Source organism: Anticarsia gemmatalis, chromosome 11 (assembly GCF_050436995.1).
Source record: "Anticarsia gemmatalis isolate Benzon Research Colony breed Stoneville strain chromosome 11, ilAntGemm2 primary, whole genome shotgun sequence".
Taxonomy (NCBI): domain Eukaryota; kingdom Metazoa; phylum Arthropoda; class Insecta; order Lepidoptera; family Erebidae; genus Anticarsia; species Anticarsia gemmatalis.
Genome location: NC_134755.1, coordinates 7,811,300 through 7,830,363, shown reverse-complemented (window position 1 = coordinate 7,830,363; position 19,064 = coordinate 7,811,300). Strand labels below are relative to the sequence as shown.

The 19,064-nt window shown below is 33.8% G+C and overlaps 1 protein-coding gene across 1 annotated transcript in view; it reads left to right on the top strand.

Moving 5' to 3' along the window:
- Window positions 1-5,890: 5,890 nt before the first annotated feature.
- Window positions 5,891-19,064, top strand: part of fru (sex determination protein fruitless) — a 73,077-nt gene continuing 59,903 nt past the window's right edge. The window contains exon 1 of the mRNA XM_076119939.1: window positions 5,891-5,991. The gene's annotated coding sequence lies outside the window, so the exon portion shown is untranslated. The remainder of the gene's footprint in view (window positions 5,992-19,064) is intronic.

Below are 19,064 nucleotides of genomic sequence, written 5' to 3'. Positions count from 1 at the left end.
GATAACCTACGTGAGGGGTGCCCCGTTGTCAATTATTTACACTTTTTGATGAGTCATTTTGATAACTTCATTTTAAGGACTTGTAAGTTACGAAGGTAAAGTTCAATTCGTTCGTATTAGCCTCTATTAAACTTCTATTGAATATTTTTGCATCTCAGTTGAATGCTCTACGTAGTGATTGTATGTGAGTATAAAAATGTTTTATGAAATGAGATTTCTTTTGTTATTTGTTAAATAAAAATAAACTATAATTATTGATTGGCGTAAACGCAAAATGAGAAAATGTAGGCCCAATTTCGTATCGTGATTAAAAATTGCCGATATAAATACGAATGGAGTGTCCAATGACGTTAGTTCGGAAAACTAAAAATAAAATTAAACCGTCACGATCAGATTGTAGGGCACGGGGTTACACTTCAATCGAACGTAGGTGTGTGCCATTAATTAAAAGCAAAACATCCTGTGTAAGGGGCAATAGTTACCAACAGGCTTTTTAGAGGGAGCTCGTATTTTATAAGTAGATTCAGTTGTTATTTGTACCTACTCAATATAAAATATAAGGTTTCTTGAATGTTAGGACAGCCCTATGGGCTTTTGAATAGAAGGATGTTAGTTATTGTAGTGCGAAACTGAAATCAATGACATTGCATCGACGTTGACGAGAAATTGCTAGTTAAGTTTCAATTTGCAGTTTTAGAGGTCTCTCTCCGGACATAGGCGTTAAGATTTCCAAAATTGACGCACTACGGCGTTGTTCATTTTAGCTACCTTTGTGTACAATAACTGTAGTCGGACAATGCCGTTGGCTCGTTCACGTACAAATATTTTGACAACCCATTCCTATTTTGTGTGTCATAGTCTATGTTATGTGACATTCAGGATTTATACCGAGCGTAAAAAATATTTCGTTAAAGTAAAGTAAAATAAAAAAAACCTTTTTTACTTACTAGATTTAACTTAAAAATAAAAAACAATCACGCGAGACTGCACTGTTTTAAAACGATAAACTTAGATTTCTGTGGTTACAATGCCAAATATTAATAAAGAAGATTCAATAATGGATTGGGAATAATTAATCAGGGAGGCTCCACTCGCGTTTCAATCCCTTTCGAAGCTATTAAGTAGATACTTATAGGTAGATATGAATGTTGGGGCGGCTAGTGGCGAGGGTCGCTAGCCTTTTAGCATCGATGACAGGTTTAAAGAGCCAGCCCACTAAATTAGATGTAACTTCGTCAAATTGTAAGTGTTTAAGAAAATGTGAAGTTAAGAAACATTCTAGAATGCCTCCTTCCAATGGTGTATTTTGGAATAATAAATTTAAATAAATTTAACCCATTACTGTCCCACTACTGGGCAAGGGTCTCCTCCCGTAATGAGGGAGGGGTTAGGCCTTGAGTCCACCACGCTGGCCAAGTGCGGGTTGGGGACTTTGCGTGCCCTCAATAAATGTATTAAACAAATTTTGGGCATGCAAGGTTTCCTCACGATGTTTTCCTTCACCGTTGGAGCAAGTGATAATTATTTCTAATACACATATAACTTCGAAAAGTCATTGGTGTGTTGCCTCGGGTTCGAACCTGCAACCACTTGCGTGGGAGGTGTCAACTTATACCACTCGGCTATCACTGCTCTATATATATTTTGGAATAAGCTTTGTAAAAATAAAATTAATCCAGGTACAAGAATCGACTTATTAACAACTTTTTAATGCTTCTTGCAAAAAACAATCATTTTTTTATCCTGTCCATTACCTGCTATATTTGGTTATTTGTGACGTTGTAAAATGCATCTACAAAACCAGATGAGTATTACCCAATTTATTTTCTCACTTCTGATATTCTCATGGCAAACATCTTGATATACTAGAATTATTACGTCAACACGTAATAGTGTTCAGTTTACACACTCTCTAAGCATTTAAGCTGCAGAGAACACGATCCAAAACATGCTATAGCTGTACAAGCTATATATAAACACATATACCCCTATGGTCAAAGATCAAACATCGTTGTTGCCGTGCCGATCAAAGTGCGTAGCTACCTCCTACAGGCATAGGTTCCTACTAAATTTACTTTTGTAAATATATCAACCAGTCAGTATTTGTAATTAATATTCGTATAACACAGGTAGGACTTTTTATTTCTGGTGAATATAGAAATAAATAAATTTTGTAAAAACATTTGCTACTAATAAACCTCAACTGAACTTTTAGATTAGCAACAAAGATTGTATAGTAAAAATGTAATAAAATAAATTTTATATTTGTAAAAGTTAGATTTAACAAGCACGCTCACAGCTATAGAGAGCAAAACGACGAACCCATAGGCGCAGTTAGGTATCGTATCGTATTACAAAAATATCCTCGCCAAATATTTAAAACTAAAAATAGATTAATTACAATTACAAAATCGCACTCTTATGACGTAAAGAATTACACAACAAATAAATATTTCGATTGTTAATCGTCAATAGCGTGTCCCAGTTGCATTAAACACGTCGTAGACGGTCTACGGCAGGAGCTACGAGGTGACAAATCGATGGCTACGCTTAACAGGTGTAGGTAATAATCATACAGACATTTCTTTTATTCATTTACTTCTAACAATAGTTTTTTTAATAGGCCGTGGACTGAGTTTTTATGTCAGTAGACAGTTTAAAGTAACAAGGTAGTTCTTTTAATTCTTAACCATAATAACTTAGTCTTAACTAGTATTGACTCCTAAATGGTCACGTTAAATCTGTTTTATCTTAACGGATAATAAAATAATTTGTATTTGATTTTCTTTTAAAATAATCTCTCTCGCACTAAGAATTGCTCCTGTGTTGCGAGGACTTTTACAAACATACAAACAACGGACATAAGTGCAAACAGATACAAAAAAACTATTTGTGGATCGCACAAATAATTGGGAATCGAACCCATGACCTCCCCGCACAATGGTAGTGACGTGACAAACTTAACTATTGCGCCACGGAGGCAATCCAATTATCTGTAAAACAATGAATGAAACAGTAATTATTGTACCACACATGTCTATACTTCTGTGTTTTTACAATAAGTCCATGGTTCTACGCAGCTTTAGTAGTGTAACCACATTTCAATTTTTACATTTATATAGATACGACAACATAATATATACCCAAGCATGTTACAAGTCTTTGACGTTTTTTAATAGCCCTAGATGTTTCCCGCTGTTGGACAAAGACCTTCCTTCATTCCTTCCAAATCTCTCTTTTCTTATGCCTTCTATTCTTTTTTGTATATTTTTTCTACTTCGGCCTGGTTCAGTATAAGGGCTTATTGGGGTGACAGTGTAGGTCAATACCTTAAACTAATGTAAATGTACAGTGACGTTAATAACTGGCAGTCGACTAGACGCCGGCGGTTCACGGGCCGTCGCTCTTCTTTATGCTAATGACCATCTTACGACGTAAGCATTACTAACCTTTCGTATAGGTAAGTTTCATATACGTCTTTGATTCTAAATTATCCTTCGCGACGGGAGCCGACTCTTCAATGTACTCATTTATTCTAAATATGCTCTTGTATCGACAAGGTTTATTACCTTGGCATTCAATGTTGGATTTCAATAAATGCGTATTAGAATTTATATGATCAATTTATGTATTGATACAAAAGTTGTTGAACTACTTATGTATGTCAAAAGGGTTCAAAGATACTAACGTGTCATTAACTAACTAGAATTATCTTAAGAAGCAATCATCTTGACGTTTACAATTGCGAGCAAAGTAATTATAAGCATAAATATTCACCAATTTTTTTTTAACTCTTAAAAGTCAACTAATGTTGTAATAGTTACTATAGTTTTTGGTTATTTGATAAATAATAATAGATGACAAAATGTTAAAAGTGTATTTAGTACATTGCGTTATATCAACGCAGTGTATCCGCAAACTTCGTGAGTAAACTTACAGGTTATTGTTTTCTGCACTCACGTCCAAATAAATATAATATTACGGCACTTTTCTTACATTTTCTTACTTTGACTTCGCGCCTGTCGGCATTATTTAATGTTATGCAGCACTATACATATTATTTTATAACAATACTTCGAGTTAGAAAACCCTAACTCAATAAACTAAAAAGGTTTATGTAATTTAGAAATCAAGAAACTGGAAAAGTTTTAATTAAATCTTTTAAAATGCTAAATGTACGGATAAAAATAAAGGCCTGATGTAATAAACTTCTACTCTTTGGAGGAGTACTGGCTCTTGAAAACTTTTCAAAGTAATGACATATTGTCTGGCTTATGGAAACATAATATTATGAAATTTAATATGAAAAGATTAAAGTACATACATTAATGTGAATTTTCTTTACTACGTATAACGAATTATACGAGTAATAACTTATAATGGGGGAAAATGGTTTAAAATATTTAAATTGTTATAATTTGTGTTTAGAAGTAATCTGTATTATCCCTTAGATTTATCTCTGGTATTTGATAAAATAATTATCTGTCATGATTCAAGTACTTCAAATTATTAGAACGACCGACGGGAATATTATTAGTAACTTAAGTTCGTAATAATAATCAGTCAGTTAAAGTATTCGAATGTAAAACACAAGGCTGCACTGATGGCAAGACATAATAACTAGATTACAGGTCTGTCGTATCGGAGTGTGGGAAAACTTATAGCATAAACGTTACACAAACGAATTACGACAGGCGGCCAGTAATTGACTGTATATGTGATTGGCATATTAATAAGAAGGACTGAACTTTCTTTATAATCGATTTAAATGTGGACTATGAACTCAGAAGTGGCCGTTCAGAATATTTTATTTGAAAGAATGTTGTACGTTTGCACTTGTGTGAAAATGAATGCTAGTCTTATTGGTCTACTAAGGACCGTGATCATTAAACGACAATTTGGACGCTTAATTAGCGCGGAATACGGAAATATAAAAAAGCTTTTTAAAAACCTAATAGTTGATACTTACTGCGTATATAAGCCTGCAATTAACTTGAGCTTAAAAATACATACTTAATTACAAATTTAAGTAGCCATATATAGATGTAACAAATTTTTGTTCTGGACATAAATAATCACAATGAAACTCTAATGGTATAACACATTCAAAGCTCTGTAAAATACGTGCAAGTTTATTTATATCTTGCTGTCTCTAGGCCAATTTTGTGGTAAAACTTATATCGCATGAAATCTTCCAAATATTGCTCTTTTGTCTGTACCATCGCGCAAATATCGAGGAAAAAACATATTTAATCTGTTAATCTATTTAATGATAAAAGAGCTTATTTAAATACACTTGTTACAATATTTGACATTTTCTTGTTGTATAAAAGTGCTCATAATTAATCAATTAATATTTATTTTACGTATAATAAAGTAAAAGAACGAAATAGCATATTGGCACTTGAGAAAAGTTAGTATAAAGTTAGTAGTGAGACACGTGGGGAGAGCGCGGCGGCAACGGGCGGTCACCATAGGCGACCGACGCGTAGGCGGTCCCGCCCAAGCCTCTACCACCACCGATTATCGTGTAAACGAAAACAGTCTGGGATATTTTTACTTCAGATAACGTCTTCTTGACTTACAAAACGACGCCTCATAAAATATCACGCGACATCTAAGCAAATAGCGATTTTTAATCGGACTTTAATCTGTTCTTAAACTTATTTTTCGCGGATTAACACTTCCTCGTGCTTATTTGAAACTAAATCTATCGAACAATTCAATCAGGTGTGTAATTGCAATTCACAGTTAAGTGTTGTAAGTTCTCTAAGTTAACAGGAACAGTAGGGCGGGAAAGTGAGGCACGAGGCAAATGGGCGGGCGCTGCAGTCTCGCTTGCACAAAATGCACCACCCCCGGCGGAATGCGATGCGATTGCAGTCAGCGCCGCCGAGCCGTCGCAACTGCTCGCCCGCTGCGCCCGGCCGAACTCGTCGCGACGTTACGCGACCTGTAACGAGTTACCAGGCTACCAGGACCAGCAAGGAGGTAAGCCCTTACATTTATTTTATCACCCTCTCGCACCTTCAGTGCTGTCTTATTCCCGTCCCTCTCGAGCTTCAAGTTGAAACTGTTTTCCCTTTTATCGTTGGAATGTGGGAAAGCGGGTTTTGGTGTCCCAACTCTCTCTTTCAATTTGTAAACGCTTCATGATTATTGCAAGGCAGCGCGTAATGTTTACGCAACAACGACGAACTATTATGATTTAAAGAAAAGATTGCGTATTAAGTTCTGTTACTTTTATTATGCTAAGGGGATGTAAACTGTTGCTTTTAAAAACGAACATGTTTTAATGAATAACTTTTCACAAAACTTTATTTAACAGAAAACTTTTTGTTATGAGGGTGAAAAATGTAATGAATGATGTTTTTAATTCCTACTTTTGAATGGGTCGGCAGTTCGTTTGCATATAAATATTTTTTCGTACAGTAGCGGGAAAACCTCGGCCTTCATAAAAAGCGTGTAAGATATTGTTAGCGTCATATTTTAGCGAGCTTTTACAAACAGCTCTTTTAATCTGATGTTTCTATAGAAGTTATATTTAGTACTGAAAAATGTTACGTTATTTGAACTAACTAAAAATATTTTTTAAGTTTTATTTATAGAAACGAAAATTAATATTATATCTCTAAACAAATAATTATAATAATCTACTAGGCTTAAAACATAGAAGTAATAAATGTAGGGGGTTGGAAAAAATATGTACATACTTTTCCGTGGCTTAAAAAAGAGGACTACGTAGGAATTGGTTTTTGCAATTTTGCAAACGATATGTGGAACTATCAAAAGGGCTCCGTTGAAAGATCCGCAATATTGCATTGGAGTTGTTGGCACGCATCACGATATAACCGACCTGTCTCCTACAATTTACAATCAGGAAACACAAGTGAAAAATAACAAACAGATATTAGGTAAAATCACAGAAAAGTATTACAAAGTAAAATACAACTTGTCTTGCGGTTTAAAAAAAGCTGTAAATTAAATATAATGTGCATTGTTAAACCTGCAAAAGGATTTATTATTGAAATGATAAACATTATTTTATTTAACAATACAACTATTAATCGGAATATTTAAATAAAAATTTAAAAAAATTAACAGTTACTTACGTATTGATTTAGGAATAGGATAGGATTTAGGAATTTATCTTATATTACTTTACTAAATATTTAGATTATTTAACGCTATGTTAAATTACTTAAAAATGATCATTTTTGTTTAATTGGGTATATAGTCAATTTTATACCCTTGATCCCATTCCTGTGGGTGTTTGGATCCCGTCGATCCCATACAAACCTTCTTCTGACTATTGCAAGTAAATTAAAAAAGATTTATCTAACTTAGTTTAGTTGTTCAAAAGTTATACGCGTACATACAATTCGGTCATCCATTTTTATTCTTCTTTTTGCACTCATCCATTCAATTGCAATTAAATACTATTTACGCATAATTGAGATCACACGACGGATGCTTCAAGAGAAAACAGTAATATAGCATCGAAATTATTTTAAAAAGTAAAAAAAGATATTATTAATCTGATTTTTTTTAAAACAGTTATATTCAAATACTTAAAAATATTAATTTTACTACATTACACCCGAATATACTAAAGCAAAACAGTTTATTTGAAATTAAAACCGGCAAAGTGCGAGTCACGCGCACGAAGGACTTCGTACCATAATTTTCCTTAAAATTAATTCATAAATACACATTTTGTGAATATTTCACGTTGCATCTACTGGTATCGATATCAGTAACAATCATAAGTCGTGTGAGCTGTGTGGGAGCCTCCCTCTTAAAATTTGTTTAATTTAAATAAAATATTTTTATTTATTTTTAACTTTATTAAATAAAATATTTTTTATTTATTTAAATTTGCCATCTATATACTACTACTACTATACTATTCTGTAAATACTTCTAGCATCTACATGTTGTCTTATCAATATCGCAATAGCAAAAAATCACTTTTGTTTGTATTGTGGAAGCGTCCTTAAATATTTATTTTATTCCGGTTTTTAGTTTTTATTGTTATAGCGGTAACAGAAAATATCTGTGAAAATTTAAACTGTCTACGGTTACTATCACGGTTCATGAGATACTTGATGACAGACGGACAGAAAAAGTTCAGTAATAGGGATCCGTTTTTACCCTTTGGGTACGAAACCTTAAAAATAAAGCAACTAAAGTGACGAATAACGAAGGGACTTTTCGGAAAGTTTGAAGTTAATATAAAAATTAAAGATTCAAAAAGCTTGACCTTTTACTAAAAAAAAAACTGTTTAAATAAAATAAACATTTTTTTTAATGGGAGTATGCATAGACCAAAGAACGGCAATCGCTACAAACCTTATTAAAACGACAATATTCAAAAATTGTAAAAATCTGTTCTATTTAAACAAAATAAAAGTCCGTTTATGTTATGTTTGAAATCCAATTTTGAAAAACATGGAAAAATACTCCAATTAAACGTCAACGATGCGACGTAACCACAAATTGGCAGTAACGACACCCTACCCGCATAAATAGCTTATAACCTCTCCCTTGCAGCTGTAAGTAGGAAATATTTTTAAAACTTGTTTCTATCCTTATTCAATACGTACTAAGGAAGGTTTCAGTTTCAACTGCTTTCTGTAACGAGTACAATACACATATTTCGCCGTAGGTGCCTGATTTTCCAGCTACTCAATTTCGAAATAACGATTTGACGGAGTATTACGCTTCAAGTTTATTCAAACCCGAACTCATACTATTATTAGCTTTTATCCGAAACAGGAATATGTGTATCTTCTTACCTGAACTACTTACGCCGGATATTGAAAGAATCATTAAATTTTATATATAAACTGTATTTTCAGTTTACGAAATAAAATAAAATTAACTAGAGCTTTAAAGGAAAAGCAATCAATTAATTGGTTGCGCTTAATCAGTGGCGTTCGTTGTCATATCGGTCAAAATACCGCATGAAAACATAAACGTTCATTTTGTTGAGTAGATCAGTTTGACTCGACGGGGATTGGGCAACAAATCGTCGGACGTCTTCCCTAAGTCAATGCCAAATAGTACCAGGCGCCCAGAAGTGTAGAGAAGGTTCGGTTACATTCGCGGGGCGGGCGGGCGCGCGGCCCACGCACCCACGCACCCACACTCCTGACCGCGAGCCCGGCCCGCACACAGTCCCCAATGAAAATCAGTTTTTCTCGCACCCGTCGATAGTTTAAAATTAAACGTCATTCTGGCTGCGGTTAACACTTAATTTGTGCAACGCATAATGTTATTACTTTGCAATTCAATTTATTATATCCCTGATGCGATTGTTGTGATAATAATCGTAGCTCTTAATGAAATTAATATCCGATGATATTCCGAAAAATGAAAGACATTTATGGTTTAATGGATTTAATACATGTAGTAATTATTTCAGTACGTATTGGCTCTCTGAATTTATATACAAACCATTTATGTATTGGTTTCTTTCCTTAAAAGTTTTTTAAAGTGTTGATTTTGGATGGAATAGTATTTATATACTTTGTTCTTTTTTGACAAGAACCCTTTGTGTCAAGTAAAATGAAATATGGATAAAAGTTTTCCAGCTTAGTAGGTTTGTTGTTTCCTCTTTTCCATCGTCGCTGGACGATTTGGCTCCAACTCAAACCGGCACTATGAAAATACAGCGCCATTGAAATGTTGGGATAAGGAATAAGGATACAAAGAAACCTTGTAACTGCCCAAAATAGAAACAACAATTTTTAAGCCAGTCTTAACCTTTTAGTATTTATTGTTTCAGATTTATGTTGCTGACTTTTGTTTCAAAATAGTAAAATTTTAACCCTTTCTTAGAAAGTGTGACGAATTTTACGGGAAATTGTGAAAAATGCGTGTTTATAAGTTTTGAAATATAATCTTACATCTGAGCCCCTTGCTTCAATATTAGGTCAAAGTCTTTTATTTGTCTTCTACAAATGATTACAGAGGAAATAAAGAGTTTTCTAATACCACCTCTTTGAATTATCAAAGAGGTGGTATTTTCCTTAAAACCATTATGGTCTTAAGGAAAATAGTTATAACAAGTTTATTTTTTGTCGATGGCAATAGGATATCAGAGAGACTCAAATAAAAAAACAGAGCAATAATTTTATCGCTCCATTTATATATAGAAGAACGTTAAAAATTCGAAGTTTTAACCAAATAAGGCAATTTACCAAAAGGACTTGAAAAGGGGTTTAAAAAAACATATACAACTCACACGCCGTCGCCTCACTTCTAATAGGGCTTCTGTGATTCTTTCCTATAGTTTAACTTTTAAATATTGATACTGGAATACCTACATTAGGTATCAACGTAAGGTCATAATCAGTTTACCTGTTGTGAACTAGTTGTAGGTTCCGCGGCCTCGCAGTGTGTTGTCCACCGAACTAAGCTTCCAACTACTGCCGAACACTGAACAGCGGGTTTCGTTAAAAGTTATTCCCGCTGTTCACAATATATGGGGTAAGGTAACCATAGGATTGAGTCGAAATATGGTAAAGACTCGTGGACATTTTGTAAGTCTTTCTTTTTTCGTATACGGGAAAGAAGCGATTTTCCTTTACTTCTATTAAAAAATATCATTTTAAAATATTATTTGATTTCACTAAAATTTTCTTAGATTTTTAATGGCATAAATAAATCTTTTTGTCGATTGCAAAAACTTTACATTTGGCACGAACTTCAATGATATATCGCCTGAAACTCTAACACAAAAAATGTGGGTGGAAACCCAACGCGCACTTTCGACTTATTTAAATAGTAAAAAATAAGTTGACTATTCGACATATCGTTCGTCGGTATATATTTATTTAAAATAAATTACTGTTAGAAATATTTCTCTTTAACTATAGTATTTGTCTCTCAACTTGCACTTTAAGACAACTGCGGCGGCTTGAGCAACTTTGACACCAGCGCGCAGCGGTCATTCATAGCTTATATACAAATGACAAGCATTATCTATCATTTATTGTTACTTTGCTTTTAGTAACAAATATTAGATGAAATAACGCAAAAACTTTTATCTGTATGAAGTAGCCAATTAGGGATAGAAAACTCCATACATATTTTAAAGCGTAAGCCTCCCCATTTATATTTCTAATCTCTTTATCTTGTACCATATACCATATCTCGCCAAAGAATACGATAAATAGATCTAGTATTCATCTATTTACAAAACAAATGGTGTCGATATTACTTCTTAAAATTATTTTTTTTATGAAAAAAGACACTAAAAACTAGCCACTTAAATGAAGCTCAATTTTTCTAAAATCAGAAGAATTAAGAGGATAGAAAAATCTGTTGAACTGTGCGAACAAGAACACATTACATACGGATTTAAAAACAATTGTTTCAGTTACGTCTCACACGTCTGAGGATATTACAACAATAGGTTAAACGCTAAGAGTTTTATAACGCTTTAGTGTCGCAGATTTTCGCTGAAAATCTCCACGTTTGTGATATCGAAACCTATTCCGACTTAATATTAGGTCACACTGTATTTTTCTTTCGTTTTAATTTTTGATCCATCCTTTTGTGTTTAGGAATGTGTTACTAATATTTTTCGGTTGTAATTTTCATAGGTTTGTGATCTATAACGTCTCGCACGTCAGTTTCAGTAAACTTCTTACAAAATACAGGATAATTGATAGCAATTTAGAAATTTAGATAGATTATAGCATTAATGTGGCTTCAATGTAAATAAATATAAAATTACCGAATAAATTGAAGATTACTACACATAAATTCGTTTAAATGAAATGTTATAGAATCTCATTAATTATTAAAAGTAGGGAGGTAACGGTTAAATTAAAACGCTCTGGATATCACCAACCAAAGAATAAATATCTTCATTAAATGTCAGTTATGAAATTATAACCTTTCCCGGATTCGGATACAAAAATAAATCGTCCGCAAATGATCGCGCTTGTTTTTACCAAGGGCTATTTTTATTGTGTTCTCGTTAATTATTACCGTTGACAAAACAAAGTATACTATTACATCATGTTATGAGTCCAATTTTAGCTTATGTTAGTATTAGCATCTGCCCGCGGCTACATCTAATTAAATCTTTTCTATCGACCCAAGAACATGATGTTCCGATAACACCTACTCCTATTTTCGACATATCTTATGACAAATCAATCCTGCTACGTTATTCAATTAGTTAGATACATGTGAAGTGTCTTTATTTCGCTAATGTAACATTTATGAAAAAAAATGTTTCTACTTTCATATTTTATAAATGAAATAATAGAGTACTGTGTTCCTGCCTACCTATTCACGATTTGTAAAGATATATACTCGTACCATTCATAACGTGTCTTTACATCCTTAAATAATAAGCGTATTCATCCGTGTGATGTACAGAAAAATCTTTACAAACTATTATACCTCTACACCTATGGTCTTATATTTAGAAATTCTGAAAAACCGTCAGGCAATCAATACACGTGTCTGTTACATGACTTACCAGATCTGCATATTAGATTGTTCCATGAATTTTGTTCACGGAAACGTTGGTGGCCGGCGGCAGCGCGGCGGCGGGCGGCTTCGCTGAGTCCGGCGGCACAACGCCGGCGCTCAAGTGATCGCGAACGGTCGCGAATCAAAGTTTTACAGGCAATAGTCCACCACCGTCCCGTTTAAACTTTGCCTCAATTAAATCGATCGCCCTCCGAAGACAAGCCAATAATAAGCAGAAGACATTTATCAATTTCTTTATTACGGGTTTTGCCCAATGCCCTTTAAAGTTTACTCAACGAGATTGATTTGCAGCTATAAATAAGTGCCTGTAGTGTCAATGTTTTAGTGTTTGATAAACATAGCGTTCTATTTATAAACCTTTGATACAATTTTCGTGGAGTCCAAGACTCAACAAGCTGAGACTCAACTCCAACAAGCTGAAAAGACTTTAAAATTATTATTTTACAAATATATTCTTTTGGGTTTGCTACGTTTATTTCTATTACGTTTGAATACAAGTGAAAATTTTGAAGTGGCACCGCATCTTCTATAGTATGGTCCAAATGTTTCGCTACATACTAGCTAGTACGTTGCCTCGACAATGGAGAGAAAATGTTCTAAGGAAGGAATGTAGTCTGTTTGTAATCGGCTTTTCTCGCCTCTCGCCTCATGTGGTCACCTCCACACGTCGTTGTTTACGCCGTTCGCAAATGTTAAGAAAAATATATATCTTAGATCTTTATTGTTACCTTATAAGCTACTTTTATAAAGAATATTGAATATAATATAAAATTGTGTTTATATACATAGTTAATTAAATGTATACTAAACGTCTATGATAAAATGCCTATTACAAAAAGTAAAAGAATTCAGCGTTATTCAATTTTCAAGCTTTTAAATAAATATAATAAACAAAGTGTATTTACTCTTTTAGTATCCTATAAATTGAAAGGTATTTTTCTATAGTTAATTTCACTTAGAATTTAAAATGATACCTTATTTATCCAACAAGACGTTTCGCTTTTGATATTTGAGTTTATTTGATGTGGTGTCGGTCGCGCGTCCCTTACAGCGTTTACAGTGTCCGTGGCGGGTACCAGGCGAGCATGGGCGGGCGGGCGTTCTGTTGGGACGGGGCAGGCTGTCTTACACGCGCCACAGACATATACAGCTGCACGCAGTTGCATAGTTACATTGCACCGGTGAAGGCTGCACTCGTTTACACCACGCGCCGCATCTATATGCGCGCGTACGTAGTGGTTAGGAGTCAGAAGCTTTGAGGCTTTACGTAATTTGTGGGTGAATTGGATTGAGGCTCTGCCGCTTTAAGCCTCAGTTTGCGGTTTACGAAATGAATTTTATTTCATTCGGTGAGATTTTTACACTTTTTTAACGACTGTGTTAATGGATTACAGATTTTGTTTAAACTATATTGTTTTATTTTATTTGTTTTGTAGGTTTAAATCCTGTAGCGCATCACATTTATTTTTGTAAATTGGTTACATAATTATTACGCGCTGATTTAGCTTTAAGATTCTGTTGACGTTCTATTTTAGTGGCCTAAATCCAATAAAGAGAATGTCTTCGCTAGGTTTGCAATTTTAAAATCTCTTTACCGAAATCGGTTTTAACGTTTAATGAGTTAAAAGAAGAGGTTTACGTAACAAATAATTGAAAGGATTTCTGAAAAGACAATTCTCATTGATTGCCGTCAACTAGCTGTAAAACCGCGACTGTAATTTAAACTTTAAACTATCACTTAATCTCTTTTTTCCTGGAACCCACCTATATATTCTGAGCTCTAAATCTGCAATAGGATGCGTGTTATTTTGTTCCTAGTATCTGGTTCAACTATGTTAGTGACCTACATAAACATTACACGGAACTTATCAAGTCGTGATATTTCATTTCCACAACTTAGTGACGGTAAGTTATTGCTTTTGCTTTTATTTTAAAAAGTGCCAACCCCTTCCAGCCACTTCTATAAATAAACTAGTGGCTTTGTATTTAGAGCATTAGAGATAGGCGTGCCCAAACGTCCCATCGCATTATTCCGTTCGGACTGATGTCACACTTCGCGCGTGTACACAAAATTATTGCAGCGCGCTTTCTAGTTACCAACAAGCAAGCTTTTTGTACTGCTCTGTAAGTTTCGTTAGTATAAATGTATCTGCGTAACTGTAGCTCAATTCTCTATTACTATCGACTAACGACAACCGACCTGTCATCGAGAAATTTTGTATGAAAATCTGTACCTCGATTCTCTACCACTATCGACTACCGACAACCGGCTAGCTATCGAATTTTGACATTTAGAATGTACTGCCAAAATGTTTCCTACGACACCCGTCAGAGGCGCTGATCAGATTTTTATACAAAATTTCTCGATGACAGTTCGGTTGTCGGTAGTCGACAGTAGAAGAGAATCAAGGCACTGATCAGCGCCTCTGACGGGTGTCGTAGGAAACATTTTGGCAGTACATTCTAAATGTCAAAATTTCGATAGCTTAGGTTGTCGGTAGTCGATAGTGGTAGAGAATCGAGGTTCAGTTACCGATTCGGTTAGCAATATTTTGCGTTATCTGTGACTTTCGTTAGTGTGTATTGGAAATTATAAGTTACTAACATTGTCGACTAGTCGACAGCGCGTGATGATACTTAAGCCGCATCATGCTGGTGTGATGTTTGTTTATTCCGTATGCTTTGTCTAACGATACGGCTTTTGAAGTTTATAATTAACGATATTCATTAACGCTACGATATAGAATGCATTGACAAATGTGTACCAAACAGACCAATGAACAGCGTCTTTATTTCCGAACTAGATTATCGATATCATTCACTTATTTATATGTTGGTATGGTCAACGTCAGTGTATTTATAACTTGCTACCATTTTACGCTTGTAGGAAGGCAATTAGGCCTATCAAGGCCATTTGTTTTCTAATACAATAACTTCATTGCTTTTGTAACAAAAATATTGGCAACTAGCTGACTCGCGCCATAGCCTTCCTCGATAAACGGACTATCTAACACTGAAATAATTATGTTTCATAACAAACAAACAAAAAAACTCTTCAGCTATATAATATTAAATATTGGCAATAAATAAATTGTAATACCAATTAGCTACCAATAAAGGGCATCGATAAAATAATCAAAACAAATTTCCTAACAAGCGGATGAATCGATTTAAAATAACGTCATCAAATACTAGTTCACGCTCTAATAAAGAGCGACATCACACAAACTGTAGTTTCAATTTATTTTGTAAGTTTAATGGAACATTTATCCAATATTTCAGAAGCAAATTGATATAAACGTTTTGTGAAGCGAAGAGAGAGAACTTACTTGAGTTTGTGAAGTTACTAGAAAGTTTGTTTTGTAGGCGCCAAGGGTAGATAGATACCTGTGACTAAAACTAACTACAAGCTGTTAATTACAAACTTAGTTGTCGTTTTAATTGTGTAATGAATAATAATTATTTATTACATTAAATATATGGTTAATGTAAATAAATAAAAATAAATTTAAACCATTAATGCCCCACTGCTGGGCAAGGATCTCCTCCCGTAATGAGGGAGGGGTTAGGCCTTGAGTCTACCACGCTGGCCAATATGGTTATATATTTATTAAAGAATAATAATTATTTATTGTATTAAAAATATAGTTCATGTGTATAATTTTAATGCTGAGTTTTCTCTTTACTGGTACATTCGTAAATTAAGTAAACAATGCGTAATTAGGCTAATACCACGTTGTATTATACGTATTGATTATCGCTCTATCATATTATTAAATATAACACGCTACACTGTTACGATAGATGCAGCACATTCGAATACGTCTAAAGGGTAGCAGCAAGTTAATCTCATTTCGTCATATTTTACTCGACAAGGAAGGGAGTTGGAAAAGCAGTTACGATGTTTACATTTCACCGTATACGCATTTTATCCGTTTCAAGGAAACGAGAGACGCCAAAAAACTTAACCACGGTTTTACCACCTCCGTATAAGTATCGGTTAGCTTATTGAGGTGGACTATTAATACATTTTTTGCTACTTTATCTATTCGATAAGGCTTTATTATCTAACACTTATCCATAACCTCCTAAATGTGACTGCCTCCGTGGCGCTGTGGTTGAAGCAGCCACCACGCCTCTACAACTGCGTCGGGAGTTCAAGGGTTTAATTTCCACTAGGGACAAATTTTTGTACGATCTACAAATAATTATTTCGGGTGTTGTTGGGGTGTTTTTGGGTTCTACTTTGTGTCCGTTGTTTGTATGTTTGTAAAAAGTCCCCGTGATACAAAAGCAATTGTTAGCGAGGAAGTTGTCTTTAAATATAAAAGAAAATAACCCGTAAAAATCGTAATTATTCTAAGTTATTTAAACATTTTTGCTTCAGATTTGCTATGTCTTTCTTAAATAATACTTTTGATTGGTTTTAAAATAATTCCTATTTTAGATATTTGTTTGTTATTGAGATGTTTCCACACGTGTCCGACCCAGTGGTGCGTCACCTTGGAGACTGAAGGTTAAGGTCATAGTTCAACGCTGGAAAACTGCCACTTGATTTTCAAATTGCTATAGAAACATATTTTAGAATTTTACTGATACGCATACTGTATCATCAAATATATTACTTTTAGAATTATAATTTATTATGTACCCAAATTTTAAAACGAAAAATGAGTCATAATTATGTTTTTCTTATTGTAATAATCTTTTATTATCCGTAAAACTTTCCAAAGTCATATATCTGAATTATTTATTTTATATAATTATAATATTCAATTTTATTGTAAGGTTTCAAATTCTGTTTGTAATAGCTCTCTGATTCATAATTTTGTTTACCACTAGTAACTCGTACTTTCCTAGTACAAAAATCATAATATGTAAAAATATATTTTTTATCCTGAAGGATAGTAAATGACTGTATCGTACATAAACTATAACAAGCCAATCAAGTTGATTGGCCGGTACTCGAAGGGTTAGTGAGTTAGCAACTTTTATTTTTCTATAGACCACCCTGTAAGAATTTTATTACACGATGTCGATTGCTGGATAACGCCTTGTGATTACTTGCCTAGTTTCCATATAAAGCGGCTATAAACTATTCACTTGCTTCAAATTACTAACGTCGCAGGAAAACGGTAATCAGTTTCACGTGTTAAGTTCATACGGGACAATAAAATAACCACGTAATAGCACTAACATGGTTAATTAAGCATAATTCCAATAAAAATAAAACCTCTTTGTAGATAAATGAATCCGAATAACGTTAAATGCTAACTGCTTAATTATTTATTACTGAACGGATGTCAGTCAGAACCGTCTTTCTCGTTAATTGGCGTTTATTTATAGCAAACGTACGACAAGTACTAGTAGCTATTTTTTGAACTTGTCAATGGTGTTAATTAAGCGGCTCTTGTTGTTTAAACTACCGTTTGATTTAGATTTTATTACAGTCTCGCATCAGCCGTCGTCGTAAATAACGATATAATGTAGTTTTGAGCACTGCTAAAGCTTCGAAAATCGAGGGCCTTTCTAGATGGCCTATAAATTATGGCGAGCTTGAACGCAACCAAACAAGAGCTAAAATATTACCTCTCGATCTATATTTGCGTAACACTTTAGTACGCAGCTTAACTCACTAAAATATATCTGTGTGAGTAAACAACTGTTTACATAGTAGCACGTTGTTTACTTCAAAACGTAACAATTATATTTAACAGCTAATCAGGTATTTGGATAACTGAGAAGTTTAACCTGTTATGTTACAACGGGACTCTATCACGGCTGCAAAGAAGTTATTAAGAGGTTTCGAGACGAGTGCTGGGATATATGCCGTTTTAAACAAGTGTAGTGTACTTATAAGTAGGTAGATTTTACCGCTAATAAGGAAAAACGGGTTCAGTATGGAATAGAATATGTTTATTTGTAAAACGTAGGTTATATACATTACAGATGTTACAAAATTAAACACGTACACTTTGTTTTGGTATAATGGCGTTCAGCTTGCAGCGTAGCTAGTAATTAGTAGTATTATAGTTTGTATTTATTAAATAAAGGACAAACTATGTTTTTTTAAATAAACTCTTGTTTAAAAAAAAATGCTTTACATAGGTATATCTTGACATACACTTTAATATTTGTAATCCTATTTAATATTATAAATGCGAAAGCTTTTGAGTATGGGTGGATTTATATATGCCTGGTGCTCTTTCACGAAAAAACTTCTTTTACGAATTTTCATGAAATTTGGTACACTGGTAAGCTTACAACCGGGATTAATACATAAAATACTTTTTACTTCGAGTTCTTTTTTTCACGTGGGCGAAGTAGCAGTATGAAGCTAGTAATTGGTATTTAGTTAATTCATTTATGTTGGCTTAAATAACAAATACAAAAAAAAAATAAAAAAAATAACAGGGTCTAATGGTATCCAAAAAAATACAAGAAACGTGTACGTTTACTATTTTATAAATAATGATACAGAACTAAACGTACGCGATTCCAACTCGCACTTGGCCGGTTTTTAAACTTATTGTTACCGCTCAGTCTAA